We start from the raw sequence: 18,619 nt of genomic DNA on the forward strand, positions 1-18,619 counted from the left end.
GTCTCTCTCTTCTCCTGTCTCGCTGCTCTTCAGTGATGGAGCTTTGCGCACGAACGCTCCCGTCACTGTATTGTGCAGTTCCGGGCTGTGTTAGTGTGGTTTCTCTCTCTCTCTCCTTCTCTCTCTGTAAGTGTGGACGCGTGTGTTGTGTGCGTTGTATGTGTTGTGTGTTCGCCTTCGTGTGCGTTGTGTGTGTTGTGTGCGTGGTGTGTGTGCTGTGTGTGTGTGTGGTGTGTGTGTTGTGTGTGTGTGTGCGTGGTGTATGTGTGTTGTGTGTGCGTGGTGTGTGTTGTGTGTGTGTGCGTGGTGTATGTGTGTTGTGTGTGCGTGGTGTGTGTTGTGTGTGTGTGCGTGGTGTGTGTTGTGTGTGTGTTGTGTGTGTGCGTGGTGTGTGTTGTGTGTGTGTTGTGTGTGCGTGGTGTGTTGTGTGCGTGGTGTGTGTTGTGTGCGTGGTGTGTGTGTTGTGTGTGCGTGGGGTGTGTTGTGTGTGTTGTGTGTGTGTTGTGTGTGCTGTGTGTGTGTTGTGTGTGCGTGGTGTATGTTGTGTGTGTGTTGTGTGTGCGTGGTGTGTTGTGTCTTGTGTGTGTTGTGTGTGTAGCATATGTGTGTTGTGTGTGTGTTGTGTGTGCGTGGTGTGTGTGTGTGTTGTGTGCGTGGTGTGTGCGTGGTGTGCGTTGTGTGTGCGTGGTGTGCGTGGTGTGTGTTGTGTGTATGTGGTGTGTGTGTTGTGTGTGTGCGTGGTGTGTGTTGTGTGTGTGTTGTGTGTGTGCGTGGTGTGTGTGGTGGTGTGTGTTTTGTGTGTGTGTTGTGTGTGTGGTGGGGTGTGTGTTCGTGTGCGTGGTGTGTGTTGTGTGTGTGCGTGGTGTGTGTGTGTGTTGTGTGTGCGTGGTGTGTGTTGTGTGTGTTGTGTGGGCGTGGTGTGTTGTGTGTGTTGTGTGTGTAGTGTGTGCGTGCGCGGTGTGTGTGGTGTGTGTTGTGTGTGTTCATGGTGTGTGTTGTGTGTGTGTGTTGTGTGTGGTGTGTGTGGTGTGTGTTGTGTGTGTGTGTTGTGTGCGTGGTGTGTGTGTGTGCGTGGTGTGTGTGCGTGGTGTGTGTTGTGTTGTGTATGTGCGTGGTGTGTGTTGTGTGTGTGTGGTGTGTGTTGTGTGTGTTGTGTGCGTGGTGTGTGTGTGCGTGGTGTGTGTGCGTGGTGTGTGTGGTGTGTGTGCGTGGTGTGTGTTGTGTTGTGTATGTGCGTGGTGTGTGTTGTGTGTTCACATGGCACTGCGCGTCTCTCTGTGTCAGGGTGGTGTAGTGGTTAGCGCTACGCTGCGCTACGAACCCAGCAACCCGGGTTCGATTCCCGCTCACGGCCAACACCCAGTGACGATTATCTGAACCGGTTCTGGGCCTCCCCTAGGTCGAATCGGCCTCAAATGAGTACCTCGTGCAGGGTCTAAACGTCGTAACTAGGGAGACAAAGGCGGCCGGGCGTGGTTGCTGGCCACCAAACCCCCTAGTGTGCCGTGCTCGTGAGCAGCACTTGCGCCATTAGTCTGTTCCAGGCTATACGGGGGTCTTTGTCTTTGGTGTGTTGTTATTCACTCCGTATTATGGAGGCAGTCGCCCTGCAACAACAACGGAGGGCGGAGGAGCGACGCTCACAACAACGAGCTGAGCTCCGGGTGGCTAAAGCACAGCAAGTTGTCACAGTAGGGGGCACAGGTGATGAGAGGTGGGTGGGGGAGCGGTGGCGCAGTGGTTAGCGCAGTGCGCGCACCTCGAGGTCGGTGGTGAACCACATGGAGAGTTCGATTCCAAGCCACGGCTGATATGAGTGACGATTATTTTTTGTTGACTCTGAAGCGGTCGGCTTATAGGTCGACTCAGACTTGAATGGGTATCCTGGTGCGGTGGTGAACATATCGGCAGTGGAGAGACAAAGGCGGCCGAGCGTGGTGCTGGCCACCCACTCCCTCGTGTGCCGTGCCGGCCTTCATAGGTGATGTGTGGGGGTCGCTAGCCCCCGAGATCCCTCCCTCGATAATACTAACGGCCGGACTAACATCATCAATCGCCCCCCCGCTGCTAAGCGAACCGCCGCTAGGCTCCTCACCCAGGGTGTGGGAGCCGTCACCCGAGGGTTCCCCTCCACCGCGGGTCCGCGTAGCAGGCATGGATAACCACGCACGCGCACACCCACACACAGCTCTGCACGGCACTCACCCAACCCTGACCACTCACGTTAGGATCGCGCACCTGTGTTACACACGTCGTGAACGTGCGCGCACACACGCATACAGCTCCACACGCGATACCCACTCCTGCGCCGCTCTGCGCCGCGCTGGCCGCCCACGTTACGATCGCGCACCTTGGGCACGCCGATTACGCACGCCGAGAGCTTACGCAAGTAACGAGCGCACGCAAGCGGGGCACACGCCGACACGACGACTCGTCCCCTCCCCCACTCGCGCGTGCACGTCAACACAAATATCGTACAAGGACGATTCTCCTCTCACACGGCTGCGTAGTCACGCCAACACACCAAAAGTGCTCTCCCCGGGCGTTAACGCACACACCTCCGTACCCGCACAATCGTACAGAGACCACGGCCTTTATGCGTACAACGACCACACACTCGCGAATGCAGTGCACGCTAATACCACGTTCCAAAAACACCCAACAACACGGTTTTGTTACTACGCTCGAGATTTTATTAGCCCTTGCTAACCAACCGAGCCACCCGTGTGTGTGTGCGGGACAGCAAGGCGCTTCTAACCCACACTCTGGTGCCGTGTAGCCCTATTCTATGCTGCGCTCTCTGCTAAACCGCTTTCCTACTCGTCCTTACCCCGAACTAACCCTCTCCTACGGATCCTACCCTCCGCTCTGAGGTGTTGTAAGGCGCGCAACACGATACCGTCTGTAGTCCTTGGTGACCTTGCGGCGCTCAGATCGTCCTGCAGACAATCTAGCGGCTCGCCCGATGACTCCTTCGTCGCTGACCCCGTGTCCAAACTCCAGAAGAAGAGAGTTCCCTACTGCCCCTGCGTTTTCTTTTAAACTATTCACATCAAAGGCTAGGCGCCCCCGTCCCGACCGCCTTGGTCTCTCGACCAATCCTGAGCCTAGGATTTCCCGCTCTTTTGCGATCCCGCCGGCCTTTGAACTTTCTACCAATCAGTCGTCCCGGTTCCTGATCCCAGCTATCTGCCTTGCTGACCCGTGTTTGTGTTTGTATGCGTTTCTAACTGCGGGGCTCTCTGAGCTCGCCGTGGTCGTGCGATCTCAAATCCGCCCACGGCGCCGCAGTGTTACTTGGCCTGGGAAGGGTCCTGTCCAATTCCCTGGCCCTGAGAAACCGTGGGGTAACCCCCCTAGGGGGCCCTCGGGTGAAAACTCAGGGTAGGTGACCCGACCACGAGGCCCTACGTGGGTGCGGGTGCGTGTTTATGTGGGGGGGGTGATGGGGGCAGTGCGGCGGTGGAAGCCGGGCGGCTCCCTGGCTCGGCCGAGCGGCCCCGTCGCTGTGGCACCACATAGCCCCCCGGGGTGCCAGTCCCCGTCCCGGGTTGACTGGAGCACCTCGCCTGGGTTGCCCCCACGAGGTATCGCCGCGGGGTCCGCGGGATTCGCCCGGCCCTTGTGGCTGGCCTCGGGGGTGGCGGCTCCGTCTCCTGGGGCTCCGGCGGTGGTCTCCTCCTCCATTCCAACGGCTCCCCTCGGTCTCTGGCACCTGCGGGCTGGGGAACAAACTCAGAGGCGGTGGGGTTTAAGGGTCGCCGTCCTCGTCGCCCCCGGCCCCGCCCGGGGCCCCTCGGAGCCCGGGGCTCCGTGGGGCCCATATACTGCGCGAGGCCCCCGGGCACGGGGGGTGGGGGGACCCCGGGGTTTCGGGGTACTTGGATGGCGGGGCTCCCCCCCTCGGGGGTTGCTCGCCACGGCTTCAGTCGGCGGATGTTGACCACCATCTCCCGGCCCCTCTCTCCTCCCTGAATCAGCACCGTCCATGGTGAGATCTGCCGTCTCACAATCCAGGGTCCTCGCCAGTAGGTGGTCAGCTTCCCCACCTGTCCGGCACCGACGCGGGGAGTGTACAGCCACACCTCGGAGCCCGCAGTGTAGAAGGGGGGCTCCATACGGGGTCGGGCGCCCTGCTCTTGCCGCTGGTGCGCGGCCTCTCCGTGCGGGTAGGCTCGGCCCCTGGCCCCTCGCAGGGTCTCCAGCAAGTGCTCCACGGGGTGGCTCCCTTCCTCCCGTTGCGGCGGAGGGACACCGAACAGCAGATCTGCGGGCAGGCGAGACTCGCGACCAAACATCATTAGGAACGGGGTCTGTCCTGTAGATGTGTGAACGGCGGTGGTGTAGGCGAACAGGGCATAGGGGAGGTGTTCGTCCCAGTCCTGTTGATTCGCGGCCGCCATGCGTTTAAGCTTCCCGGCCAGAGTCTGGTTCATCCTCTCTACCATCCCGTTCGCCTGGGGGTGATATGCCGTGGTTCGGTCCTTCTGGATCCCGAACTCTCGGCACAGCGCCTGGAATAGTTCGGCCTCGAATTCACTACCCTGGTCGGTAATGACTCGTTCGGGGATCCCGCACTTAAGTACGTAGTTTTCCACGAAGGCCCGGGCCACTACGAGGGCTGTTTTATCCGGGATAGCCACCGCCACGGGGTAGCGGGTGAAGTACTCCACCGCTACAAGAATATATCGGTTGCCCCGGTGGGATCGTGGAAAGGGCCCTTGCAGGTCGATTCCGACCAACTGATTCGTCCGACTGACTCGGAACGGCCTCAGGGGTACCTGGTACCTCGCCGGCTTTTGCCCACACTGCTGACAGGCCCGGCAGCCCTGCACCCAGGCGGCCACATCTTGCGCCAATTTAGGCCAGAGATACTGGCGACGCAGAGTCTCCCGGGTGCGCCGTTCCCCATCATGGCCCCCGAGCGGGTGGTCGTGTACCAGTCGTAGCAGCTGGGGTCGCACCTGGGCAGGAACACAGATACACCCCGGCTGGCCGGCCTCGGTTAACTCCCGTACCACTCCGTTCTGTACACACAACCGGGCATACAAACCGCTCCAGGGTCCTGGTAGGGCGCTCTTTTCCTCCCGCAGTGCCGCCTCCACTGCCGCCAGATCCGGATCTCGCTGCTGGGTCTGTCTCAGCTGCTCGTCGTTTAGGCCCGGGAAGGCACAGCCGACGTCCTCCTGGGTCCGTCCGATCGGGTCCCGAGCCGCGGGTCCCGCGCTTGCCGGGCGGTCGACGGGATCCTCAGTGCCACCTGCGAGGGTCTCTGTGGCGCACACTGCACTCTCTCTCGGGGGGGGGAGTTTAGTTTCCGCGCGCTCCTTGGGTTCTGCTGCCTGGCGGCAGCGTCCCCCCGTGAAGCACGGGCAGGCGTCTCCCTCCCTCGTCTCAGCGCGCACCGCGGGCCGTCTTGACAAGGCGTCCGCGTTCGCGTGTGTCCGCCCCGCTCGGTACTCGATCTGCAGGTTGTACTCCTGCAGCTGCGCCAGCCATCGAGCCATCTGCCCCCGCGGTTCCTTGAATGTAAGGAGGAACTGCAGTGCATAATGATCGGTGCGCACACGACATTTCCTGCCGTACAAGTACGGTCGGAACTGTTTACACGCGAAAATTACAGCATACAGTTCCTGACGGGTTACACAATAGTTCAGTTCGGCCCCGCTCAGGGTCCGACTGGCGTACGCGATGACCCGCTCCGTCCCACCCTGCACTTGCGACAGCACCGCGCCCAGCCCACTGCTGCAGGCGTCAGTGTCCAAAATAAAATCGGTGGTGAAATCTGGGAAAGCCAAGGTGGGGGTGTGGGTGAGGTGGTCTTTGAGTGTGGTGAAAGCCGTCTGGCAGGCCTCCGACCACTGATAGGGGTTCTTAGGGGAGGTGAGTTGGGTGAGGGGGCGTGCAATCTCACTGAATCCCTTTACAAATCGACGGTAATAAGTGGCGAGTCCCAAGAATGACCTGATCTCCGTCAGGTTCCTCGGCCGCGGCCAATCCACTACGGCACGCACCTTCTCGGGATCGGTGCTCACCCCTGCCTCGCTGACTCGGTGTCCGAGGTACCCCACCTCGCGTTGCGCAATGTAACACTTACGTGGCTTGAGCTTGAGATGGGCTGCTCGCAGTCGCTGGAATACTTCCCGCAGCCTGGACCAGTGTTCGGACAGCGACCTACTGAACACTATTACGTCGTCCAGGTAAATCAGGCACTGTTCCCACTGCAAGCCCCGCATCACCAACTCCATCAACCGCTGGAACGTCGCGGGCGCGTTAGTGAGTCCGAACGGCAACACTCGAAACTCAAACAGGCCCATCGGGGTGGTGAATGCTGTTTTTGGCCGATCCTCCTCCGTCATCTCCACCTGCCAGTAACCGGACGCCAGATCGAGGGTGGAAAAATACCGCGCTCCTGCGAGACTGTCGAAGGTGTCGTCGATGCGTGGGATGGGAAAAGCGTCGCCGAGGGTGACTGCGTTCAATTTTCGGTAATCAACGCAGAACCGAGTCGATCCGTCCTTTTTCGTTACCAGTACCACCGGGGCAGACCAAGGGCTCGCGGAGGGCTGGATTATGTTATCGCGTAGCATATCCGTGACTGCCTCTTTGATCTGGGTCCGTTCAGGCGCGCCCACTCGGTATGCGGGGAGTTTGATGGGTCGGGCTGCACCTGTGTCAATTTGGTGCTTGACCAGGTCGGTCCGGCCCACGTCCGAATCGTGCTCACTGAACACGTCGGCGTACTCCCGCAATAACCCGCGCAGCTGATCGGCCTCCCCCTTAGGTAAGGCTGCCCAAGGCACATGTAGCGCATCCTGCAGGGGAACAATCTCGGCTCGGGGGGTCGGGCCGACTCGCCAGGCCAGATCCTGGCTGTCCTCGGGGCGGCCAGGGTCCTCCGCCCAGAGTGCGAACACCGAGTCGTTCGAGTGGCGAGCGTGCAGGGGGTGTACGGTGGCTACCGGGGTGCGTCGTCGTATCATTGCCGGGGTACTGTGTGGGTTAAACACACGTATAAACAGCCGGCCCCCATCTGCGTTTACCAGTGTGGCTGACCCTACCACCCCGTATCGCGATGCCAACTCCGGGTGAGGAGTCAGCATTACCTCGCCCGATGGTCGGTGGGTTGGGTCGGTGGAGAGGGTTGCCACTGGCACCAGCATCTCGGCGAGAGGCCCGATGGTGACGGCCGACACCAGCGTAGCGGCCACGGGTGTGAAGCGTGGGCGATTCGGCTCCTGTCCTAGGAACGGAATCCGCTCCCCGCTGCCCTCCACCGTAGCGCATCGTTGCCGGGGCTGTACGTTAAGTCCCAACTTTTCCAGGAGGTCCGTTCCTGCAATGCACTCGTGGCACAACACACTCGAAACGTAGAATTCCTGTGTGCACACCTGGTTTCCTAGACGGACCTCGAGGGAGACCTTCCCCAGCAACCCCATCCCGGCTCCGCTTGCCGTGTGCAGCGCGCGATCCGGGGCCTGCAGGCAGCCCACGTCCACCCCGAGCATGCTGCAGTGCGCGGCGCTCATGAGAGAGGCCACGGCGCCCGTGTCCAACAGGATCCGGGTGCGCTGCCCGTTCACCTGGCCTTCCACCAGCGACGTGGCTCCCGTTATCCCTGCCACCAGCTCCCGCAGCCAATCGCCCGAGGTCCATGCGCCCTTGGGTGTTGTCGTTGTAACCTGTTTATGGATCACTCGCTCGCCATTATTATTACAGCTGGTTTGGGTCGGGTCTACGTCGATTTCATCCCCTGGTGGTCCCCTCTCTAGGGGGGGCTTAGTGTTTGACCTATGCATCGGCCTCGCACGGGCGCGCTGAGGGCAGTCCCTCATGAGATGCCCTCGACGGTCGCACACATAACACGTCCTGGGAGGAGTGGCGGCTCTGTGGCGAACTTTCTGCCCACTCCCTCCTCCCCCCGTGCGCTGTTGCTCATACTCTGCTTCTAGTCGGGCTATCCTCCCAGTTAATCCTCCTACCTCGGCCTGGACCGTCTCTACCATTGTCTCCAGCGCAGTCATGTGTGCCCGTACTTGGGTTACCTTGTTGTCTACTTGGGTTACCCTGTCACCTACCTGGGTTACCCTGTCACCTACCTGGGTTACCTGGCCGGAGACATCCTTTATACCCGTTTGTATACCGGCAACCCATCCCGGGGTTGTCTCGCGGGACACTGGAGGTTCTCTTTCCCGGCCCCTTACCGTCCTCGCGAGCTCCTGTTCCTCCTCCTCGTCTTCCGAGAGCAGGCTCGCAATGGCGCGCTCTCGTCCCAGCCCCCGGAGCTGCGCGCGTTCGCTGTGAATTCTTTCACACTTACGTGCGCGCTCGACAAGGGTGTTAAAGGGAAGACGTGGGCAGCTCATGTCTGGCTGCCACCACGCCGTGCGAGACAGGTACCGCTGGATTTTCTCGGCAGCCAGTTCCTCAATAACCTCAGTTGCGTACCCCGGGCGTGCGATCTTTGTTAACTCGCGCACATCCTCGGCGTAATCACGGAGATCTTCGCCAGGTTGGCGACGGCGCGCCTCTAAGGCCGATTTTGCTTCCTCCTCGTCACGCGTGCCAAAACGCTGATCGAGTCGGCGCATCAGCTCCTCTAGCTGTGTCTGTGCGCTCGCGGGTAACGCTTCTACAAAATCGGCTGCCCGCCCATCAAGATTCATATTAAGTTGACGTACTGCCTGCGCGTCCGTCCATCCATTAATTTCCTTGGCCCCTAAGAGATTGCGGGCGAATGCCTTCCACGAAGGGGCCCCCCGGCCGGTAAATATCAGTCTTATTTTAGCGTGAGGTAACGCGGGGGTCCGTACCGCTTCCGACACCAATTTGTGGGGGTCGCTAGCCCCCGAGATCCCTCCCTCGATAATACTAACGGCCGGACTAACATCATCAATCGCCCCCCCGCTGCTAAGCGAACCGCCGCTAGGCTCCTCACCCAGGGTGTGGGAGCCGTCACCCGAGGGTTCCCCTCCACCGCGGGTCCGCGTAGCAGGCATGGATAACCACGCACGCGCACACCCACACACAGCTCTGCACGGCACTCACCCAACCCTGACCACTCACGTTAGGATCGCGCACCTGTGTTACACACGTCGTGAACGTGCGCGCACACACGCATACAGCTCCACACGCGATACCCACTCCTGCGCCGCTCTGCGCCGCGCTGGCCGCCCACGTTACGATCGCGCACCTTGGGCACGCCGATTACGCACGCCGAGAGCTTACGCAAGTAACGAGCGCACGCAAGCGGGGCACACGCCGACACGACGACTCGTCCCCTCCCCCACTCGCGCGTGCACGTCAACACAAATATCGTACAAGGACGATTCTCCTCTCACACGGCTGCGTAGTCACGCCAACACACCAAAAGTGCTCTCCCCGGGCGTTAACGCACACACCTCCGTACCCGCACAATCGTACAGAGACCACGGCCTTTATGCGTACAACGACCACACACTCGCGAATGCAGTGCACGCTAATACCACGTTCCAAAAACACCCAACAACACGGTTTTGTTACTACGCTCGAGATTTTATTAGCCCTTGCTAACCAACCGAGCCACCCGTGTGTGTGTGCGGGACAGCAAGGCGCTTCTAACCCACACTCTGGTGCCGTGTAGCCCTATTCTATGCTGCGCTCTCTGCTAAACCGCTTTCCTACTCGTCCTTACCCCGAACTAACCCTCTCCTACGGATCCTACCCTCCGCTCTGAGGTGTTGTAAGGCGCGCAACACGATACCGTCTGTAGTCCTTGGTGACCTTGCGGCGCTCAGATCGTCCTGCAGACAATCTAGCGGCTCGCCCGATGACTCCTTCGTCGCTGACCCCGTGTCCAAACTCCAGAAGAAGAGAGTTCCCTACTGCCCCTGCGTTTTCTTTTAAACTATTCACATCAAAGGCTAGGCGCCCCCGTCCCGACCGCCTTGGTCTCTCGACCAATCCTGAGCCTAGGATTTCCCGCTCTTTTGCGATCCCGCCGGCCTTTGAACTTTCTACCAATCAGTCGTCCCGGTTCCTGATCCCAGCTATCTGCCTTGCTGACCCGTGTTTGTGTTTGTATGCGTTTCTAACTGCGGGGCTCTCTGAGCTCGCCGTGGTCGTGCGATCTCAAATCCGCCCACGGCGCCGCAGTGTTACTTGGCCTGGGAAGGGTCCTGTCCAATTCCCTGGCCCTGAGAAACCGTGGGGTAACCCCCCTAGGGGGCCCTCGGGTGAAAACTCAGGGTAGGTGACCCGACCACGAGGCCCTACGTGGGTGCGGGTGCGTGTTTATGTGGGGGGGGTGATGGGGGCAGTGCGGCGGTGGAAGCCGGGCGGCTCCCTGGCTCGGCCGAGCGGCCCCGTCGCTGTGGCACCACAGATGCTCGCTAACAGCACTTGCCATAAGTCTGTTTAGACTATACGGGGGAGGGATCTTTGTGTGTATTATGTGTGTTGTCAGGGCTTACATTTTCATCGAATAGCGGTCTAGGCCCCACAACCCCAGGATCCCTGGTTCGGAAATATTTTCAGGAGCTCAGCCCTGGACAGCTCCAGCTCAAATGAAGGCTTCTGTGTCCTGTGTCTTCTGTTGCAAATCAAACGATATTGATACGATATGTATGTGTTTTACGGTACATCATTTCAGACTAAAACGTGTTATATAATTCAACTGCAGTATGTCATACTGTACGTAGTAGACCTTTACGGATATTAGAACGCTCCACTTTAAAAACATACAGCACATGTGTTGTATGTGTGCGTGTGTTTTGAGTACATAACATACGTATACGTGCTCATATAGTTTTGCTTCGGTGTATGTGTACGCGACAGAATATACAATTATAGACTGATTATATACGGTATAATTCTATATTCTATAAAGTAATTATATAACGAGCGTTTATGATGCCAGTAACCCTGTTATACTTATTGGCGTGTCCAACATCAGGTACAATTAATTATAAATCTGCGCCTCACCTTCGCTAGGTCGACTCAGTATGAAGTGGCTCACATGCCCTGGGTGTTCGGTGTGATGAACATCAACCCTGCTGCTGATCACACTGCAGTACCGTACTTAAGTGTGCCAATTTGCCTCAAATAGGCACTCCCAAAACAGCGCATGCTCATTAAGAAAAGTTAAGTGGGCTCGGGCAGGACAACGTATAGCTCGAAGGGATGATTTCATAATTGACGATGGTCAAGAATGACAAAGGGGTGGAAACCAAGAGATTGGAATGCGTCCGAGGGGACTTCCACCGAGGAGATGGAGTCAGTTAATGTGCAGGTGGCTGAGTGGATCCAGTCTTGGGGGACACTTCATCCAGCAGTGGATTGACCGTGGCTGAGAATGATGGACGTCAACTTCACTCGATCTGAGCTTTCAAGCGGCACCTTTCTGCCTTCGTGTGACCTATGGTCACGCCAGTGGCGGAGGTTATTCGTGCGTATTAATCATTGGGAATAACGTCTCATCACGCGCTGTGCGCAGGGCATGCATTTGAAGTCCGCAGTTGTATTCAAAGTCGGCGGTTTTACACCCCCCACCCCACCGACACGAACAACACGACAAGGACGCGATGGTGCAATGTGACACGCTTGTCTTTCTCGATAGCATCACATTGTACTCGTATAACATCTGACGGGACGTTATGCACACACATCAACATCTTTAGATTACATATTAATATTGCCTGCTGGAATGTGCACCGATGCCTAGTTTATTGAGGGCGATATTGACAAACAAAATCAAGATTAATCGATCGTCTTGTTTCTAAAAATAAACATTAAATGAGAGAAGTATTCCTATTTGCCGCAATGCATTTTTCCAATCGTTCATCGCTATGTAAATCGCATGTAATTGTTTTTTGCAAACGTGTTTACGTGTTAACTAACCTCACCGGAGTCTATGGCAACGGAGAATGAATATTTTTTAAAATCCCCGACAGTGTGCAGTGACTGTTCACCCAGAATCAAACCAATTCCCGATTCACAAATACATAATCACAGCGGCGATGATAATGCACCATTCCGCTACTCCTGACCCAATTATCTGGTTCATCAACCACCTGAATGTTCAAGTGTGAGTCGTGTTGCTCTGCATCCACACGAGCATCTCCACGCCGTCCCATGCATGGATCAGTGCACGTGAAGGCGTCCTTGTACACAAAGCAGGCTGAGTCAAAGGGACGTTTGATTGAAAGCTCTCTCAACACATCTATAGCAGTGTCACAAAGAGGTTTTGGATAAATAAACGTGGATTTTGTTTTCTCTCAAATAGTTTTATGGCGATTTGAAAACTATTGTAACTTCGCCTTCCATTAATTGGTGGCTTCTAGGAATAACTGTCAACGTCACGACCAATCACTGCCATTATCGATGTTTGGCCTCGGCCCACCAGGTCAGCTCACGCCGTTTCAATTAGAAACTTGGATTTTGGCAAAAAAATAATAATCTAATTTTGGGTCATTGCTGCTCCTTGTACAGTACGACTTTTTGTTTCTGGAGTTATACGCAGACTGATTAACATCCTTCAATCCCGATTTAAAGCTTTCATGACTGCAGGGATGCATCTTCTTGGTTCTTTCGGTAAATTCACGTAGAAGGGAAGTAATAAAATAATGAAAGTAAAAATAAAATAAAAATAAAACATAATAAAATAATATAATAATATAATGTTTTATTTTTATTTATTTTTATTATTTTATTACTTCCCTTCTACGTGAATTTTTCCGAAAGAACCAAGAAGATCCTTCAATCCGTCAATATTACTGTCATACTTATCATAGCACAGTAAAGTACAGTAAAGCAATCTTTCGTGATTAGTGATGATATTCCCGCTCACAACCAATAACAGTGGCGAATATTTGAACTGGTCATGGACCTCCCCTAGGTTGACCCAGCCTTAAAGGAGCCACCCAGAGTGATATCTAAACATCGGCACTGGGAAGACAAAGACGTACGGGACTAGTGTTGGCCACCCTCCCCCTCGTGTGCCGTGCCGGCCTTCGTAAGCGCTCGCTAACAGCACTTGCCACAAAAGTCTAATCTTAATTTTGGAGCTTTCGTGACTGCAGGAATTATTCTTTGGTTCTTTCGGTTAAGTCACGTCTAAAGATAAAACGGGGGATCTTTGTCTGGTTGGGGTCATGCAGTTAACAAGAGGATATGGTCATTTAACATTTTAGAGTCAAATGTGTTCAATTATGAGCACATTGTAAATGAAATAATATAATTTCACCATAAATGGGCATGCTTTGGTATCTGTCATTTCATAGGTAATCGGATTAATTCAAGCATTACGTAAGAAAAGATTACATACTGTACTGCATCTAATGTGAAACGTATGCAATATGAATGTGCTTTAACAGATATTCCGCCAGTCTGTAATACAATTACTTTTCGGTTTTTTTCTCAACTGATTTAACTAACTTCTCGCTAAATATGCCTCAGCAAAAAAATTGTATCACCATTTTATCGCTATGCCTAACGATCCTTGCGAATTTTTTGTTTTGTTTACACCAGACAATCAGTGGTGCAAAACGTGACTCGCAGTGGCGGCGATGCTGAAACGCCAACACGCGGCACGTGCGCACGATAGGGACATCAAGAGCCGTGGCCCATTTCAATAGGCACGCTTGGGCTACATGTGCACTCAATCAATCGCGACGCCACGCATCAGCCACCGTCCACGGCCCGAAAATATCCGGTCCACGCATGACGATATCGAATAATTCGCTTTTATGTTGAAAGTGGCCCCCCGTTGGTGGTTCCTGCGCATTCTTCTGCCCGAGCCGACAGTGCCATCCATGGAAAAAGTTCAGAAAATGCAGCTGTTAGAACAATAAAGGGTCCAACTCAATTCTCCGTGACGATGCAACGCACGCGTATGAAATGCACCGCGAATGTTGTCCCCCCCGAGTGAGGGATTTCCCTCTTCGGGCGTTCAGTGGCAGGTGTTCTCACCCTGTCAGGTGAAGGTCACCGGGTTCGATTCGATATCTCCTGGCGCTGCAGTTAAAATAATGGGCAAGTGTTTATAATCCCCCCTACCCTCCCTCTCTACCCTCGCCCCGCCCGCACTGGACCACCCAGCAGTAGAGTAGAAAGAGGCACACACCTCAGTCGATTGTCAGTTCTAGTGTGGTGGGGTAAAGTGTGGGTATTCCCACCTCTTCCAAGATATCGGGCCAACGTGAAAGAATAGTAGGCCAATTACTCTCTGGAGAGGAACTTATTTAGAGCCCTCGCTCGAGTTGATGCCCTTTTTGGTAGCAGTGGCATTATCGAGCAATTGCACCGCTGAACCTTTATCACGTTTGCCTTTTCTGATCTTTAATTGTCTCTCACGAAAACTGAATTCCCTTAAAAAAACAAGCCATTATTGCATGGGTGTGTAATGCCTGCCTTTTGCTGTACATCTCAGTCTTTAATATGCACACTGCAGCAGATGGCACAGCGATATTGGATGAAGGTGACATTCAATCCAACTTGCAATCTGCCACCTCAATGGCCAGCGTCATTTTACCCACAAGGCTGCCGTCAACCACATGCCAAGTTTTTGAATTGCCCCGAGGCTGTCGTTGTCTGCAGGGGTCCATATCTGGTGTCAGGAGCGGCCTCTACGGAGGAAACTCGTGAACCTGGGTGACACTGGGCAGGTGTTAGCCACTGCCCTTTCGTTACAACAGGAGGCAGAGGGGTGATCGTGGTAACATTGAGCAGAATGTCAGCTCCTCTGCGGAGAGTGGAGGGCACGGTAGCTGTAGTTGGATTGGTGGGGGGTGGGGTCTCAGGGCAGACACAACTCCAGATTGCGAATCTTAAAATCTGGGTCTGTCCCACGACCTGCTGTCATCAAGCCCTCGCAGCTATCTGCGTGGCCTCATAGAACAGCAGATTGCCTGATGCCAAAGTGGCATTGCCGTGGCTGTGAATGTTCGGGCGGGCATGGTTGCGTACCTCACGGCGTGGTCACACGGTGTGCTAATCGAGCACTGCACGCACAATTTTACACAAAAATATATACTACGACTCTATAAAAAATATAGAGGATGTGGTACTTACGCAAATGTATAGAATCGATATCAATGTATTCATTCCTATGTATTTTTTTCCCAAAGAACACAATGTAAAGAATATACAGTATTGAGATTAAACTCCGTGTTTTTCCACCCGCAAATAACAAAAGTAATGCCTCGGAAGCATACACGTGTGTGTGCCACAGCACAATAATAAAATAATAATGAACATATCGGAAGCTTCCCAGTGAATAAAAAGATATACACTCCAACTTAGAATAATATTTCCCATATGAACCTTATGGCGGTACCCCGGGGTACCATAGCGCCCCGGCTCTCGCATAATGTCCGTGATGCAGTCATGTTTAGTCTGATAATGGTCGGCGATACGGCAATCGACTAATCTCGACGAGCTGTGCACAATGCACCACTACGGTGCGTACGCGAGCGTTCAGGGTTTCGTCGCAATGGTCCTCGCTGCGTTTCGACATCGTGGAGTAGCACTTATTTCGGATCGATTGATACCGCAGTCGCGGAGTTAAGTAACACCCCTGGAAAAAATAGTGTCCCAGAAATGAAATATTTAATTGCCTCGTCCCATTTTGCATTGTTCGGTTCCCCACGGTACTGCCATAAGGATCATTTATATGAATATACAGGGGGAAATAATGCCTTACAGATTGATCAAAAGAAGAATAACATGGGAATAGATACTCCCATGGTGTAATGGTGAGCAGCACACTGCCCTTTGCAGTCCAGAGGTCACCGGTTCGATCTCTTGGTGCGGCAGTTGTCCACCCAGCAGAATAAATGAGTACCACCACAGTCAGTCGTGCGATGGGTCTAAAGTGTGGGTATTCCCACTTCCATCTGTGACGTCTGGCCAACGTGGAAGAGTAGGCCAAATGCCAGTTTAACACGTAAGTTGTTTCGGGTTTACGCGATCTAACTCCCCCTTGTGGAGGCAGTGACCTGTGCCAGGAATTTCAGGGATGCATCTTTAATGTCAACTGGCAATCATTAACTGGGTGAGGCCCATAGTCCAAATTTCTACATTTTTAGTTATCGATTAGAAACAAAAACTTCAACGACGCTTGGTTCGTATTGCAATGACTCACCACAGCAGTACAACAAAATGTTTGAGTTCATCGACCTTAAGTTATTCGACTTTGGTAAAGCTCAAACCATCGAACTCATCACCGACAAGTGCGCCATCCATGCACAACTTGGCGGCATCGCTGCAATCCACAGCGGCGTCTCAGAAAAAAGGGTAAACAAACTATTATAATATTTTGCTACTGGCAAAGGAGGCCTCATGATATAAATGCTTACCCCGAGCCCTCATTACTCTGATGGTGACACTGGGCAGGTGTTCGCCAATGCCCTCTCGTTACAACAGGAGGCAGAGAGGTGATCAAACACCATATGAGACTAGGCTCTAAGGAAAGCTGTCTCTGGTGTGGACCAATCAATTTCAATGACAATGCATACATTATCAGAGTGTGTGTTTTTGTTTGCATTCTGACTGAAGGTATTGTGGTTAATGCAAACATGATTCCTCGTAAAAAAAAAGGTTTCAGTTTTGTTGCCAAAAAAAGGGTAAAAAAACTATTATTATATTTTGCTACTGGCAAAGGAGGCCTCATGATTCAAGTTCAAGTTCATTTATTAGGTATAGCCCTGTGAGTCATTCGGCTCTTGAATCGGGTGCAACCGCAACAAACAAAAACCAAAAACATGAACAAGAAAACATCTTAAAGTGACTATGTGCAAACAGAAAATCCAAGAAAAGACAGCAAAATATTGCAGAAAAAGCACCGTACACCAACACTGTGTGCAAAAATCCCAGTGGGATGCAAGTCAAACAACAACAACCACAAGACAACTTAGATTAAGGCCATCAGCCTAACTCTATACTACAACAAACAAACATGGCCAAACCGAAAAACTTTTCGAAAATGACCAAAATAAAGCCATAAAAGCAATGAAACAGTGGTCATAGGAACTGTGACCGAATTTTCACAATAAACGACGTAAACAACATGTACTACCAAACTCTGCAGCCATAGCTGGCTGCATGAGTCACTCCACAACAGCAGGAACATCAGTCGGAGTGTCAACAACAATGATTTGTTGAAGGACCTCAACATGTAACCATGACAACTGTTGCTTCAACGCCATACGAAAGAAGGTGAAGTTATTGCTCACGTTGAGACTCGTGCCTGTAACTTGCGTCGTAACAAATGCACATTTCACCAATGCTCGTTTAGATATTTAAGTGGAAGGCCTCAGAGTGCGCGTGCTTGTGAGCTGATGATGTTTTTGTGCCCAATAATTGATCCCTGTGGTTGCAAAGCGCTGAGGCAGCAATTAAACACACACACACAGCTGCTCCAACAGAAGTGAATCACTCAGCCGCAGTGGGTGCATACGAGAGCTGGATTGAACTGCCCTGATTGTATTGATGATAAGCGTCTGCTTTGCTTATGGATAAATTGCGCCCAAAAACGGCCATAAAATAGAAGAGAAAAAAATGCTACCTTCCAGAAAATGCAATAAAAATGTTGATAGCAAGCATGGGATTAAGATGTATTGGAAGTAGTCACGACAATGTTTAAGAAGTGGCCATTAAGTTGTAGAGCCCAAATTCACGTCGCATTTTCGGCAATCATTCTGCCTTTTTATTCAGAATAATTGACGATGTTGTCGAACATCAACCCCATTCTGCATTATTCAATTTTTTAGCGGTCATTTTGCTATTGGCAGACTGCACTCTGTAAAAACTCAGCCCACATGGGTGGGCAAGTGGGCAAGGCTCGGCAGAGTTGTATGTATGTTGAACTTCTTTCGCACCGTACGTAGCCAACCGTGCTCATCCGTAATTAATGTAGAGACAGAATTGTGGAAAATGTGTACATTTTCCAAGCCATGATTCTGACGGTCGAATCGGGGTGCTCTGGGCTTGGAGCCATGGGCATTGAAGCCATCACAGCGAGAGGCACCAAGTGACTGTTGTGATATATTTTGTGACCTGTAAATAACCTCCATACCATAATTAGGTTCCCGGAAACTCTACCACGAATTTACATGACCCAAAAACTCACCAACAATGTTGTGAAATATCCAATTTTGTGGATTGGGCACGTCATAATGATGAGAATAAAGATGTTAATGATGGCATTGTGATGAAATGACATTGTGATGAATTCACTTAAAAAAAATGCAAATGTTATTCTAGATAAACATGTATTGCTGGACAGAATCCTGTTTTCGAGGGATCTGAATGCTCGATAACCCCAAAGTGGATAAAAAGCGGATTGTTCAAGATGTTGACCCAAAGAATCAACAAGGGGAGTCCTTTGAAAACAACGGAATGATCAGCCCAATGATGCGAGAGAAGAAGACCACTTTCCAATATAAAATTAGGGTTTTAAAAACCAGCATTCTGCCTTTGCGATGAAAGCTGGAGCCGCATTGCAAAGAAGCATCATGACATTTCGTGGGCTAATTATGAAGGGCCGAATAAGCCATTTCGTTGGAACGTTGCCCTATCGCACTACACTCACATTGACAGTTGCAGGGAGTTAATGTGGCCATGTGTGGAATAAGAAAATTGA

The sequence above is a fragment of the Lampetra planeri genome, chromosome 22, assembly GCF_965212315.1.
Source record: "Lampetra planeri chromosome 22, kcLamPlan1.2.h2, whole genome shotgun sequence".
Lineage (NCBI taxonomy): Eukaryota > Metazoa > Chordata > Hyperoartia > Petromyzontiformes > Petromyzontidae > Lampetra > Lampetra planeri.